We start from the raw sequence: 5,341 nt of genomic DNA, 5'->3' as shown, positions 1-5,341 counted from the left end.
TATGCTCAATTTTGAGGGCCAAAAAAGGTAGAATGGACTCTGTTCTTTGTGTGATTTTCTGCTATGTCAATTATGCCTCCATCTTTTGGAAGAAGAACCCATGATTAACCTTCTCCATGTCCATGGGATTCTTATAAAATTAATTTTATTCCTTATTTTTAGGAGTGGGTCTCTGGCCCGGAATTGATCAGTTAGAGTCATTGGTTTGATATGGCACACAAGATCCAATCTGGTCTACTCAGAGTGAATCCTAACAATGATTTTTGAGCAAGTAAGAGAGAGGATTTTTTTTCCTTGTGGGATTCTAGGCAATAAGGCTAATGTGCATGTGGTGATTCTAGAGGCCACCATCGGAGAAGCCCTGCAGGAGAAAAACAAAGAAGACAAAGCAGTGATGGAGAAAGTGTGAAGTCGAGTCATCTGAATGTATGCGAAGATGAACACAGCTGTGCATGAAGCCATTTTCTACTTGACTTCTCAGTTATGCAACCCAGCAACACTTTTCTTTGTTTGTTTTCTCCTTAACAATTTGGGTTGAGTTTCTCTCACTCAAAACCCGCAACCACAGAGTCATTATAGGGGCCGTGGGGAGGGTCATCAAGGTGAAATTTCTTGCATAAATCATAGCTAGCGTTAGGACCACTAGAGTTTGACAGGTTAGTTTGGCTTGGAAGTCCACGCTCTGTCTGTGCCTGGTTTCATGATAAGAAAGGACGGAGGCAGCCTTCAGAAAGCTCAGGAAACTCCATGAAGACATGAGGGATTGAGGACGGAGGATTCCTTGATAAACTAGGGTGAATAGAATGTCCTTTGGCATTTTTTATCGTGCTGTTGTGTCCCTGGTGATCACGATCAAACTTTCCTCTCTTTGTGGCAGAGGCACCATTCTAAGGACAAACACTTGGCAGTAACAATAACCTTGGAGGCAAGACACATTACTCATGTGTCTTGTGATCCCTGGATTTTGAAGTGGTCAAGCCTTTTCAAGAGCATTTTTTTAAATAAATTCTGAATCATCCCAAGGAGAAACATAGTTTCCATCGCATACTCCCAAGCTCCCCATCAATTACATTCATTTTACTGTATAAGCTGAATGTTTAGCATAGTGGCTAACATATAGGCTATTCTCAATAAATATTTGTTAAATAAATGCGTAGATTGATTAATTCTACCAGGCCATAATCTCCAAACACCTGTTTGTCAGATGTTTGCTATCAATTTCCCAAGTTCAGATAGTACTAACTCCTTTTACTGATAAATGACCTCATTGTTCCTTCATCTGTAGATCGAAGGACATCTGTCTTAAAGGAAGGCCAAGTCCAGGACTGTCAGAAGAGTCCAGATTTCCATTACACTCACAAGAGCAAGTGTGGATCACTCCCCAAAAGTCTGTGGGTAACAATATGCTCTCCTTTCATGATACAAACAGGGCAGCAGACTTAAAATATAAATAATGACCCAAAAGCAAGGTAATTTGGAACTATTTCATACCTGATGAGCCATTATTCCTCCCTATCATCAATGCATCTAAAACAGGCTCTCCTATCACCTTGTTCAACCTCCATCATAAAATTAACTACCTCTGGATAGACCCCATTTAATTGCTCATAAAATTGATCTTACTTTTCAGATTTTATGGGAACTAGTATGTCATCAACAAAAGTGCCTAGAATAAATGGGATGCTCATTATCTATTTTGAAATAAAATAAAATAAACCTATGATGGATGTGGGAGCCTTTGGCACCTGTGTCTCTTGTACTATAATGGACACTTGTAGGCAATTATGCAACACCCCTAAAGATCCTTTCTGGGAATCTTCTTCATTTTCAAAAAAAACAGTGGCAAACACTTTTCAGTCAGAAAATTCCATGTGTTTCACTTCAAAACAGTGCAAAGATGTGTACTATCATTCTTGTATTTGTTCACCCCTTTATTCATTCATTTATTTAATCCAGAGGCAGCATGGTTTATGGAAAGAAGATGCAAACTTGGGGTTGGAAGAACCTGAATTCTAACCTTAGTTCCTTCATGTAATAACCATTTAACTCAAAAAAATTACCTCCTCTCAATCACAGGTTTATCTTCAGCAAATTAAGCATACTGATATTCATTTCACAGGTTGTCATTAGGTTTAAATGAGATCATGCATACAAAATGCCTAATAAGGGTCCTGGTCCAAAGAAGACACTTAATCAGTGTTAGATGCTATTATATTACTACTATTGCTGTTAATAAACCAACCAGAAAACAAATATTCATTGAAGTGAGGAACCATGATAGAAAGGGAATGGATTTTGGTAGATTGGTGTTTAGATTCTAAATGTGGTAAAAAATCCATATATCCTCGGTGAGTTACCTAATCTCTTTTGTCATCCATATCCTCAGCTATAATTGGGAATTTTGACACTGACCCACAGGATCAGTTGAGGTGGTGGCTGACAATGAGCCCAGTGCAGTGTTGATTGTAGAGGTCCCACGGTTTTGATATCCTTGGGCTCAACCCCACATTTCCTTCCCATTCCGAGGGCTGGGGCAGGAGATCCTATTAAGCACCCAGGGTTTACTTAATTTGGATGGAGATCTGGCCAGAAAGGATTCCTACCTGTAGAAAAGATCATTGATATTCACAGGTGAACAGAGCTCAGGAATCTGGTGGCTCTTTTCCATCTTTGGCTGAAGACTGGCCCAGGAAGCTGGCCTGGTCAAGTACCCAGTCCCAGGTTGCTGGCCCCGGGCACACCGTTTCTGTCCTTGCTTCTGGAGCCTCGTGACCTATGACTCAGCTCCTCAAGCTACAAGCTGCGGTTCAGGGAACTTATTTCTCTTCTGCTAAGATCAGTTTCTTTCTCTTATCACAAACTCTTACCCATGTGGTCCCATCTGTCTAGAACACTTATGTTCTGCTTCCATTTCAACATTCTTTCACTTAAATATTTATATTCACTTTCATAGGTGAGAGTATGTGCCAGTGCCTCCCGGAATCTTTTCCTAACCCCAAGTCTAGGTTACATGCCCTTTGCCATCAGCACAGCCTTCCCACCCCTCAATGCTTACTGCACTGCCCAAGGAGAACCTGTGTGCTTGGTGCTAATTTATGAGCCAACCGTGTGACTTATGTATCTGGGCTCTTCATTGCTGCATGTTCAGTGTGGGCTCTCAGTGTAGACTTGCTGAATTGTTGGATGGACTATATGGCAGTATGTGAAGCTCTGAGTTTACAGACCCGGTGGGGCGTCTTGAGGGGGGGGCGCACCTCACTCGGCTCCGAAGGCAAGCCCACCCCACATAATCTGAAAGGTTTGGCTAAGAACTGAGCCAAGGACAATAGCCCGACTAAAAAGCCAAGAAGTCAGAGGAGTTAAACTGAGGTAGAACAGGAAAAAAAAAACAAAAAAAAAACAATAGAGAAAAGACAGTGACGAGATGTGGACTTGTGTTCCCTATATTCCAAAGTCTTCTTGCTCTCCTGGTGTGGGGAAGACATGGCAGGTCTTAGAGCTTTTACATGAATTTCCTGAACAAGGGGTTGAGAAGGATCAAGAAATAGCTCCATATTGGCATTTTCCACAAGGTTCCATAGGAAGTACATAGCAGTTTGTTTTACCCAGGGCACTCATTATAGAGAAAAGATGGTTTGGGGATCAAATGGCTTTGGGATTTTCATTAACTGGGTTAAGCCAAGTTAACTCTAGCATTGCCAGGCATCCAAGAATCTTTACAACGCTAATATGAGCTTCTGAGCTCACCTATTTTTCAAAGTATATAATCATATAATTTTTTTAAGGATAAATTCATTGACTTTGCCTCTCAGGAGGCTTTGGTTTAGAAAATATAGCTTCAAACTATTCTTAGTGGTTTGTATTATTTTGAGCTTGCCATGTTTCAGAAAAATCTTGAAACAATCAGTAGTAATGATCATTACAGTTTTGCTTTGTTTAGGCTTTTTATACTAATGGTTTTGTTTGACCTGGAAGGAAATATTTCCCCCCATGAATTCTACTGACTGTTCCAGATGTTTTATTACTCCCCTCTGGCAAAAAAGGGGCATACCTCAGGGAGGTGGGGCCGTAAATGAGGGTTTGCAGAATCTAGTCTGGGAGGTTTTGACCCAGTATGCCTCAGAAGACAGAGCCAGGTTAGAGAATGAACGTGATGTGGGGAATTTTGAGTCATATCGACTTTGAAAAATTTGCACACCCTTCCAGGGTCTCAATTGTATCGTGTGAATAGCTTCAGATACTAGTATCTATGCCAAAAAGTTATGGAGAAGATTGCATGAAGTGATGTTTATTGGACTCCTTAGCATAGAGCAGACGCTCAGTGAGCGCAGGCCATGATAATGATGTGGATGACGGCACAGATTCCCATCTTCCAGATGTCTGTAGAGCAGGCTTTTGTTTTTCCTTCCTATTTCAGTCAATCTCTTATTCTTCCCTGAAACGTTTCTTTCTCCACTTACTATGATAACATTTCCTGCCTTATCTTGGGGATTTCCCTCTAACACTGAGGAAAAGTAAGAGTTTTGTCTGTACCTGGTCTTCCAAGGTAGTGTTCCCATTTCTTGAGCTAAGACAAGCTAAGTGCAGGAAGGAGACAGAACAAAGCTGCCCCACAGCGGACCCACACAACATGCTGATGGAGCGAGCAGCTTCGGAGGGCAGCACTTTGTTTCTGATTGCTGGTGTGGTGGGGTGAAAGGACATTCAGGAGAGGGGAGAGGAGGCGAAGGAAGACAGGGGGACAGACTGGGTGTTCTCGTGCAGAAATAAAAGTGAATAAAATAAAATAAAATAAAATAAAATAAAATAAAATAAAACATCCTTCTTCCTACAAGCTGCCCACACCCACCTGTTCTCAAGAAGAACATCCAGAAAAACTGGAAGCTGCCTAGTTGTATCACTTATGTAACATGTCCAGTAGTGGTCCAGATCAGTAAATTAGGCTATATTTTCTGCTCACCTGCTCTCCCACCTCTCTTCACAGTCTCTTTGTTATGTTTTATTTCCCATTCACCAAATACTGTTCTTTGTTGTTGTTGTTGTTAATGCTGATAACATTTAACTCAGTAATTCCACTTTCAGCAAAAATTTGGAGAAAATGATCTCAAATGAGGGGACGTATTTATCACAGTGGGATTTATCTTAATGAAAAACTGGAATCATCTACGATATACAACAGAAGTTAAAGTGTAATTTTTTTTTATGTTCTTCTACGTGATGTAAGCTGTTAAATGGGGTCCTTTAAAATACTTTGAAGTCACAAATCAGGAAGTGTGATGCTTCCAGTGCGTTCTTTCTCAAGAGCACACTGGCTATTCAGGATCTTTGGTGGTCTCATATG

This window comes from Leopardus geoffroyi, chromosome C3 (assembly GCF_018350155.1).
Source record: "Leopardus geoffroyi isolate Oge1 chromosome C3, O.geoffroyi_Oge1_pat1.0, whole genome shotgun sequence".
NCBI classification, from domain to species: Eukaryota; Metazoa; Chordata; class Mammalia; order Carnivora; family Felidae; genus Leopardus; species Leopardus geoffroyi.
The sequence above is the reverse complement of the archived record's forward strand: the minus strand, read 5'-3'. Positions refer to the sequence as shown.